Raw genomic sequence first — 10,570 nt, 5'->3', positions numbered from 1 at the left:
GGGCTTTGAGCAACCTGGTCTAGTGGGAGGTGTCCCTGCCCACGGCAGGGGGGTTGGAACTAGATGATCTTTAAGGTCCCTTCCAACCCAAACCATTCTATGACTCCATGATTCTATGATTCTATGATCTTTAAGGTCCCTTCCAATGCAAGTCATTCTACCATTCGCCAGCCTCTCTCCCCGCATCCTGGAGGAGTTGAGGGAGGCAGCTCCTGCCCGTGCCTCAGTTGCCCTTCGCCCTGGGAGGGGGCATTTATTTGGGGTTTGTTTTTTATAGTGGTTTCTTTGATGGGGAGGGCATAAGGTGAAATCTGGCCCCAGGGCTCATGTACGTGAGCTGAAGAAAAGCTTAATTTCTCCTGGTGGCTTTTTTGGTGCGTGTTTGCATGCCCCTTTGCACCACCCCTCCATCACCCTACCTTCTTTCCCATGGAATCAGGTTTGTTTTTACAATTTTATCACAGTGAAGATTTTCAGGTGGAAAAAAAACACGTTGAAGGTCTGCAATGGGAAACCAGCTGGTGAAGACCCTCTGGTAACTTTCCCCTCCCCTGGCACCTGGGGCCAAGTGTGGTCTGGGGGTCCCCCTGGGACATGCTGGAGACCCCAGGTGATGCCAGCAGGGTCGGTGCTGCTGGAGCTCGGGGATGGACCCAGCCTTTCCCTCTGCGCTGGGCACAGCGCCCATGTGGAGATAAGGGCCACGTGCCCCGGGTGTGTGCAGCACTCACACAGCCCCAATTCTGCAACAACAGACCACTCTGCAGCCTAGCAGGAATAAACGGAGTCGCAGTCCCCCTCTGCAACCCTACAATAACAAACCTATCCTTGCTGACATCCTGGCAAACCTCTGCAACCCCATAATAACACACCCATGAGCCATCTCACCTCCTGTGTAACGCTGCAGTAATAAACTGGCATTTTCCTTCATCCCAGCCCTCCCACGGAACTCTACAGTGGTGGATTTTGGGACAGGTGGAGGACACGTGTGAAGGTGCCCAGCCCAGCGCCCACATCGTCCCCCGGCCACGCTGCAGGTGCTGCTCTCAGCTGTGGTTGAGGCTCAGTGCCCGCATCGCCCAAGGAATAGCCCAGCGCGGCACATCTACTTGTGGCCTGGGCTGCTGCCTCACCAGCCACATGTGGCCGGGTCCATCCCGCCTGCGCTACAAGAGCTGGGGCCGTGCCAGGGGCTGGGGATGTCCCTCCCTGAGTCAGTACCATATTGGTCTCTCAGGTGCTTTGCAGGAGGTGCCTAGTCCCACCAGCCCGGTCGCATCTGCCCTTGGCCAGCGGCTCATGTTGATTTGGGGAGCCTGGGGACGTAGGAGGCGATGGTCCTGAGCAGAGAGAAGTTTTCTCCATCCAGCTCCTCACATTCCACCTCCCCACAGCACTCCACAGTCTGCGTGGGCTGGGGGACACCGAGCATCTTGCAGGATGGATCATCCCTTCTGGAAGGAGCAGAGCCAGGCGGGCTGCAGCAAGCGTTTGGCCCAGGATTCTCCCCCGGGAGCAGACCCTGAGCTTCCCCCAGCACTTCGTGGTGCTCGCCGGGCGCCGGGAGCCGGGCTGCTTGGCGCCAGGGCTGGCGGGGAGCCACGGGCTGCTTTCTCCGCCGCTGCAACGCTGGAGAGACGAGCCGAGCTGAGCTGCGGATCCGGGGAATCCCCCAGCTCCGCAGGGCCGGGGCCACCCATGAGGTTGGGAAGCTGCGAGAGGAGCTTGATTGTGAGGGGTCTCGGTGCAGAAGGTTGGAGATGACAGACACCCCACAGGGGTGCTGGGATGAGGGAGGCGGTGGGGCTCTGAGGTTTGCTGGAACACCAGCTCTGGGCAAAGCCAGCGAGCTGAAATGTCAGGTGAAGAAAGGGGGGATCCTGCAGGGACAGTGCGGGGTCTGCCGGGTAAGCAGGGTCCTTGGGGGGACTGCAGGCACCCTGGAGTCCTCGAGGCAGGACTCTACACCTCCAAGGCACAGGGTGAGCCAGTCTGCCACACTCTGCAGCTCTGACATGGCTCTTCCCCTGCTCCATCCTCGGGCTCAGGTGAACACCATGACCTCCATGCACATGCTGGCTTCTCCATTCTGCTGTAGCACAAGCGTTTACAAAAGGACACCTCCCATGCTGGCTGCAGCATCCCATGCAGCAGCTGGTCCCCCTCTCAGCACCCCGGAAGGACTGAATTTGGGGACAGTAGGGTCTTCCCTCTCCCTCTCCTCTGAGCAGAGACCAGACCAGAGAGGGAACTGCCAGCTCTTGTCCAGCCAGGTCAAGACTTGGACACACGAGCAGGTGGCTGGAGGTTATATTACACTACCACAAACCCACACAGGACCTGCGGAACTGGAGCCATATGGGCTGTGCATTGCTCTCCCTCACAGCCCAAGGCTTTGCCTGACTTGCTGCCGGTATCTGCTCAAAGGTACCCCGAGCTGCTTGCTGGGAAGATTCAGCCGCATCTATGAACTGGGCTCCTGCTGGTGGGATCTTGCCAGCCTGGGTGGAGAGATTGGTCGGTGTGGAATCAGAAGCTCAACAGCTGGAGTGGGATGAAGCGAGATGTGTCATGTGGATGTGCAGGTGCGGTGTTATGATGTGCCAAGGGACGGGGATGCGGTCCTCAGCTGCGCCGGATGCATCCACACTTGCTGGATTGCTGCCTGGATGGTGCAAAGACGGATGGAAGAGGCTTGTGGGGACTGGAGACGAGTGCAGCTGGAGGCTGCAGTGTTCTCCCATGGTTTCTGTGCAAAGGCCACTGCCACAGGATGTGTCCCCTCCAGTGCAGGGCTGGCCGGTGGCATGGAGCCTCTCCTGCCTGAGGATGGTCCATGACTATGCAGCCTGTGCATGGATGGGGCTGGGGTAGTTCAAGGGTGCACACAAGCCCCAGAGTCCAGCTCCAGTGACTGTATCTGACATCCCAGAGGTGGGGGTGACTGTTCCAGAGGTGCATGTGCCTGCTGGGTGTGGGACATCACAGGGCAATGGGGCTGTGCTGCTTGGCACTGTCTTATTTTTCCCTGCGTGGGACCTGTCCCATGAAGCATCCTGCTCAGTGTCTTCGCTCATGCTGGCTTGGCGTGTGGCTGGGCTCTGGCTGACGTGCCGTGGGCACGGCCCTGTTTGAAGTTCAGGCTTGTTGTGTGTTTACCCTGGCCAGCTGGAGGTGTACAGGAAACCAGAGAGCTCTGCTCCCTGGCTGTCGCTTTATTTATTATGGTCACAGCTCGGGCTGCCCACGCTGTGAAAAGAAGGTGGCAAAACCCCTAAGTGCTGCAGTGCGGCTCCAGCTCTGCCAGCACTGCTCTGCTCTGATTCCTGCTGATGTCCTGCGGCTGACAGCAGTCCTGTCCTGCAGAAGGATGGCGGGATGCTCAGTGCCACACAATGCTTGTCCTGTCCGAGAACATGGTGGCTTGTCCCAGATGTGTCCAGCCACACCATGCCAGGAGAAATTGCTGATGGACCCCCAGACCAATGCCACACTTCAGGCACTGGGACCTGGGTGTCCCAGCCTGGTTGCATCTTCCCTGTCTATTCACCTCTGTTCTGCAAAACAGCAATGAGCATTGTCCTAGGTCTCTGTATCCATATCCCTGCTCCAGGGCTTTGTCTTCATCCATCTCCATCACCCCAGGAAAGGAGGTGCAGGGGACACAGCCCAGCTGCCACCCCAATGTGCAGAGCCTGGGGATTACCTGCTCTTTGGGCTCATGGGACCCCTAGTTGTTCATTGCCCATGGCCAGCAGCTTCATGCAGTCTGTTCCAGCCCTGCTGCCATGGCAGGTCCTCATCCTGGAAAGGATACCATGGTGGTGACCATGGTTGCTTTAAGGATGGAGCTTAAGGATCGAAGGCTGCTGAGGACAGGGAATGCCTCCCTGTGGGGCTGGGGACAGGCATCCAGATGGAGACGTGAGCCGCCCCAGCTGCTCCCCACAGTCATGCACTGCAAGCACCTGAGTGAGAGCTTGCAAAGTACTGCACTCTGCAAGACACAGGCAAACTCACAGCTGAAGAACTGAAGCAGAGAGAGGAGACATTATACACTCGGCTATTTATAGGGGCTGCCCTTCTGCCAGGTCTTGACGGGCAACAGTGCGGGCTGGGCTGGCTTTTAGGGAGCTCAGTCCAAAACCACCGGCCAGCAACCTGGGGACATGAGACAAAACCTCTCAGCTGGTGGAGGGCTCCTGGTCCCCGTGGAGTCACGCAGCTGACCGGGCTGCCTTGCTATTAAAAGGAGAAAAGACTAGTGAGACGATAAACAGGGGGAGGTGAGCCAGCTCCTGAAACCCAGCGTGACTTGGCCTTCCTGGGCAGGCAGCTGGAGCCCACGGTGTGGGGTGGACTAAACACTTGGTCTGAAATTGTCAACACGGAGGTTTGAGCCACAGAGAGTTAAATCTGTGCAGGGCACAGAGAGCTGCCTGTAAGGAGGATTTTTAGAGCTCTATATTAATTTTCTTGTCTTTGGGCATTTCAAGATTGTGTTTTCTACAAAAAGAAAGTCCAGGCAGGGATTCACTGAAGGGCCATGACAATATTTGAGTCTTTGAGTCTGACTTTCTGAAGATATGAAATTTATAGCGTGAGATAGCAAAAAAAAAAAAAAAAAAAAAAAAACCCAGAGAAATGGAACATGAGAAATTATTTCCAAAGGAAAAACTGGAACGTTTCCTTCCAGAAAGGCTGGCCATAACATTTGAACACTGCTGGATTCCACCTCTCCCCGCTCCCTGCTGTTGTGGAGGCTGGATTTGTCTCCTGGCTCTGGGCAGCTGGAAGCTGCCCACAGAGCCACCTCCTAGGCTCTGCACAAAGAGACCCTGCACAAGGACGAGGCTTGGCTGCTTCCCAAAGCCACCAGTGATTACAGGTTGGCTTTTCATTGTTCAAACCCAGGGATATATCGCCCACGTACCTGCTCCTCAGTCCCTTGACAGAATAACTCTCCATCTCCCCAGCAAATCTCAGCAGAGCCAGTGATACTGCTATTCCTGGGACAACCGCCTTCTCCTCTTGGAGATGCTTCTGGTGTGCCTTCCGGACCAGCTCCACTGGCTCTGCTCTGGCTGTTGGCAGGTTGCCTCCAGAGAGGCCTCCTTGACCCCTCCAGGCTGGCGTACAATCAGAGGAGAGCATCATTGGGAGCTGCCATCAACTGTGGATCAGGGCAAGGAGGTGTCCCTTCTTACGTATGTGCTCCTTAAGGCTGCTTCTGGTTGTGGACCATAGGGCACGGGGATACTTTACGCTGATGTGAAAAGCCCCATGAGCCCGGATCCATGACTTTGGGCTCTGGGAAACGCTGCAGCATGGAGCAGAACTGGGAAATAGGGGCAATATGGGGAGACTCAGAGCCCAGTCCTCAAAACCTTCCATCCTGAGGGATGCCCTGCTCCACCAGGCAGTGGCATTGCTGGAGGAGGGGGGTTTTACCTGGAGACGGGCATTGGGCGGATTTGGGAAAGCAGCAGCCCCCCAGGCTGGATCATGGGCTGCTCAGCAAGGGCTGGGAGGCTGTGGGAGCGGGGGAGTAGCAGCAGTCCCTGATGAGGCCCAGGCATCCATCCCAACTCCATTCTCAGGCTGCGGCTGCCCTCTCCCGGCTGCAGACCAGGGCTAAGCTTCGCTTCCCAGCCGGCATCCGCCTCCTCTGGGGTCCCTGTCTGGCTGCAGCCCTGTGTCTCGCACCCCTCTGTCCCCTGTCCCTGCTCCACAGGGTCAGCAGCTCCCGGTAACGCCAGCCCACCAAACTGGAGCTTCCCTGGGCAATGTCTGACCCCTCTTTCACTGCTGAGAAGTCACAGCAGGGGTGACGACAGTGTCAGGCTTCAAATCCCCAAAAGTTACTCCTTCCCCCTTGGTGACAAAAAACAGTGTGATACCTAGTGCCAGGCCAGGGATGTCATGGTGGCTTGTTCTACAGCAGGTGATAGGGACACCTCTCCTCCTTGTTCCAGGTCTCCTGGGCAATGTGTGACCCCTCTTTCACTGCTGAGAAAGTCATGGCAAGGGTAAGGACAGCATCAGGGTTCAAATCCCCAAAAGCTGCTCCTTTTCCCCTTGGTGACAAAGAGCACCGAGAAACCTAATGCCAGGGTTGTTGTGGTTCTACAGCACGTGACAGGGACACTTCTCCTCCATGCTCCAGATCTCCTGGGTCCCTGGTGCTCGGGATCTTTGCCTGGTGCAGTGGGAGCCTGAACCCGTCAGAGCTTTGGGGTTATCTGTTTGGAGCTTTTTCCTCTGAGCAAAAAAAAAACACCCAAAACTTTGAAAAGCCAAGTTTTGGAAAGGAAAAAGTCAGAAAAACTGTGGTGGGAAGGGCAGCTGTGCTGTGTGGGCTGTGGCAGGTCTCATCGCGGGCAGGACAGGAACCTGCCTGGGTTCAGGGACAAAGAGGCATCACAGAGGGTGTCTCTGTGAGAGCAGGATTTCCTGAAAGGGGCCAAGCCGTACCCCATCCCCATTGAAAACTCCACTAGGGTTTTGAATTTTGCAAGTGCATCCTCAAGGATGATACTTCGGGCAACAGCTTTCCAGGCTAGAAAAAGCCAAAAGCATCCAGTCTGGCCAGTATTTCTGAGCTGGCACAGCTCTATGCTGCTCCAAGCAGAGTGGGTCACCAGGGAAAGAAGGAACATCGCGACCCAGGGCATCTGCCTCTGTGGCACATGGAGCTTAAGTTAAGAGGCACCAGGGAAAATGAAGACCTGGCAATTAATAGCAAGCATCCCTTGAGCAGGGGCGGGTCTAGATGGAGAACAGAAAGGGAAGGAGCAACAGCCACCCCTGCCCCAGGAGGATACGCTGTGGGCTGGAAATTTAGGTGAGACACCAGGAAAAGCTGATGTTTCCCTGAGCATGGGTGGATTCATTAACCCCCTGTGAGAAAACACACCTGAGGACCAGCAGGTGCCTTTTGCAGGGTCATAAGCGGGTGTGTGCACAGGGAGGAAGGAAGCAGTAGGGAAGATGGAGAGCAGAAACGAGGGATTGATACACTGTGCCATAAACCCATTATCTCTAGTAAGTCTTTGGGGTTCTTTGTCTCGGTGGGTTATAGCTCATTGCTGGAAGCTGTTCTGGGCCTCTTTCTTAGGGTCAGGATGAGAGAGTGGTTTGGGACAGGGGGAAATATCCCCCCTTAGAGGATGTCTCTGTCCCTCATTGAAGGGCTGTGTGAGCCATCCCAGTGCAGAGCACTTGCTGCAGCTCCCAGGCAGTGTCACCAAGGCGGGGGTCCCCACGAGACCTATCACCAGCAGGGTGGCACGTGTCAGGAATGGCTGTTGGGGGGTGTCCTGCAGGCTTCCCAATAGTTCTGCAGCACAGCCTGGATCTCTGTGTGCATTTGGTAGATGAGAAGTTGGCCTCTGCTGGGCAGGATGGAGGGGTATTTCAAACCAGACCTTTGTTGGTGCTGGGGGGCGTGCTGGTAGCAGCAGCGCTGGCTGCAGCAGGGACCCCATGCACAGACCCCAGCCCTGGTGTGGGGACCGAGCGGTACCCTGAGCCAGAGAGCAGCAGGATGAGCCCTGAGCCAGGGATCAGCAGGACAAGCCGGGATGGAGGTCTGTGCATCCCGGCAGGACCCACTCAGCATGCCCAGCCTGCAGTGCAGCCGTGTGAGGGCAGCACAGACCGCTGCCTGCCCAGGAGCCGCAGGAGCAGGAGGAGCAGCAGCAACAGACCAGAAACTGCACACCTACCCACTGAGGACTCACTGTGCAGGTCGCTCTGGGGACCCTTGCCCGTCTCTCCCCCTCCAGCAGGCCACTGATTGCCCGGGTCAAGTGGAGATGCTGCAATGCCTGCTGCTGGCTCAGGAAACTTTTTAGGTCATTTCCCTGTGGTGGATGAGATGCAGTGACAAGCCTGGTTGGGTGCACATAGCTCCAGCCGTATGTCGTCCGCCTCAGGCTTTGGGAATCCTGCTCATTCACTGGGAAAACCAGGCTGAAAGTGGGAGAAGACATGAGAAAAGTTAAAAGAAATTAAACTTTTTGGGAGGTGCATGGGGAGCCCTGCTTACCTGGAATTTTCCCTGTGCAGAACAGGCCAACTCCCCTCACCACGCTGGGGACAGGGACTGTAAATATGTCTGTACCAGCAGTGTGCCCATGCCGGCAGCACCTTGTGAGGGGTGGGAGGGGGGTCTGCCAAACCTGCTGCCCCCACAGAGCCCCACTGGGGCTGGAGGAGAGGATGCCCAGGGTGAAAGGAACCTCTCCAGTGTGATAGAAGACCAGCATTGCTCCTACAAGTGACAGAGACAGAGGTCGGGGCTGGGGAAGGTGGCAGGGCAGAAGGTTGGGGGCGTTGTGATCTGCCAGAGGGAGCAGTAGGCAGCCAGGAGGGTGAGTGGGTAGGGGATGGTTTGTGTGGGATCCTGCTGCTAATCTGGCAGTTATCCCTCATTGAGGACATTGTTTGTTAGAGACAGGAAGGCATGGGGGAGTTTCCAACATTTCCCAGCTCTAGACGGTGTCTGGAGGACTTTCCTATGGGAAAAAAATCCCTGGTGGACACTGGGACAGGGCTAACTCTGCATTTCTGTGAGGACAGCCAGGACTGTGTGAGAAGGATTACCCTCTGGGCTATCTACCTGCCCAGCCCAGCCCCACAGGGTCCCAGTGGGTTGTGATGGGACAAACTCTGCTCTCTGCATTTGCCAAAGGACACCAAAAAGGTGCAGAGGCACTAAATTTGGGTATTGGTTCACTTTCTCCTTGACTAATTTACCTGTAAACATTTGAGAAAGACCCATCCTCCTCCCTGTAACAGTGTGCAATGGCGTCAGCAGGTTGTCCTATCCAAGAACAGAGACGGTTGTTCCATCTTTGGAGGAGCTAGCATACAGGGAAAGCACCTACCCATCAGCTGCAGCTAACCTTGATACCTGCTTGGGTTTTAAAGTTATATAGAGCTGCAATGTCTCCTCTCTGAATTTGACCTTCCTTCCTTTATGGTTCCTGGAAACACTCCCTCTCTTCAGAAAAAGTGCTCTTGGGAATTTGAAATACTCGGGGATATGGGTCTGCGTGAATCTACACACAGCAGCAAAAGGAATATCACCCCATCGCGGCACGGAGTGCAGATGGCGAATCACCAGCATCCCCGCTGGGATGTGCCGCAGTAATTACGCAGCAGCTCCCACCCCAGCTGTTGGACCGAACGCAAGTGCCTTCAGCTCATCAGAAGCACAAGGCTCAGGGAGCAGGCACGGGGCGTCTCTGAGAGCTGCCAGCTTCAGAAAGCATCTGGGCTCCAAGAACGCCAGGTCGGATGCTGCAGAGCACCCTTGGATGAGGGAGCTGGGGGCACAGCTATGGGCCCGTGTTTCCACTGGCATCTGGAAGAGGTTGCTGCTGGGTCCCCTGTCATGGTCTCCTTCCCTTCCTCTGGTTCTTTCCCCTGCTCCTCTGAAGCTCCATCCTGCAAATCCCCTCCCTGACGGAGACCAATGCAATGGAGGGAAAGACATTTGCTACTGTCCCTGTTCTTAAGCCACAGCCTTGTCTGTGCTAAAAGCTCCAAGGTGATCACAGAATCACAGAATTGTAGGGGTTGGAAGGGACCTTCAGAGATCATCTCGTCCAACTCCCTGCCAAAGCAGGGTCACCCAGAGCAGGTTGGACAGGATCACACCCAGTCAGGTTTTGAATATCTCCAGAGAAGGAGACTCCCCACCCTCTCTGGGAAGCCTGTTCCAGCTCTCTGGCACCCTCAAAGTAAAATTCTTCCTCATGTTGAGACAGAATTTCCTGTGTTCCAGTTTGTGCTCATTGCCCCTTGTCCTGTCCCTGGGCACCACTGAAAAGAGTCTGGCCCCATCCTCTTGACACCTGCCCTTTAGATGTTTATAAGCATTGGTGAGATCCCCTCTCAGTCTTGTCTTCTCCAAACTAAACAGACCCAGGTCTCTCAACCTTTCCTCCTAAGAGAGATGCCCCAGTCCCCCAGTCCATCTCCGCTGGACTCTCTCCAGTAGTTCCCTGTCCTAAACTGAGGGGCCCAGAACTGGACACAGTGCTCCAGATGTGGCCTCACCAGGGCAGAAAGGGAGGACGATCTCCCTAGACCCGCTGGCCATGCTCTTTTTAATGCATCCCAGGAGACCATTGGCCTTCTTGACCACAAGGGCACATTGCTGGCTCATGGCCAACTTGTTGCCCACCAGGACTCCTGGGTCCCTCTTTGCAGAGTGCTCTCCAGCAGGTCAGCCCCCAACCTGTACCAGTGTGCGGGGTTATTCCTCCCCACGTGCAGGACCATACACTTGCCCTTGTTGCGCTTCATCAAGTTCCTCTCCACCCAACTTCCCCGCCTGTCCAGGTCTCACTAATGGTGGCACAGCCTTCTGGTGTGTCAGCCACTCCTCCCAGTTTTGTGTCATCAGCAAACTTGGCTGAGGCTACACTCTGTCCCCTCATCCTGGTCATTGATGAATATGTTGAACAAGACGAGACCCAGTACTGACCGCTGGGGAACCACTAATTACAGGCCTCCAACTGAACTCTGTGCCGCTGATCACAACCCTCTGAGCTCGGCC

The sequence above is a fragment of the Numenius arquata genome, chromosome Z (genome assembly GCF_964106895.1).
Source record: "Numenius arquata chromosome Z, bNumArq3.hap1.1, whole genome shotgun sequence".
In the NCBI taxonomy this organism is placed as follows: domain Eukaryota; kingdom Metazoa; phylum Chordata; class Aves; order Charadriiformes; family Scolopacidae; genus Numenius; species Numenius arquata.
Note: the sequence above shows the minus strand (reverse complement) of the source record.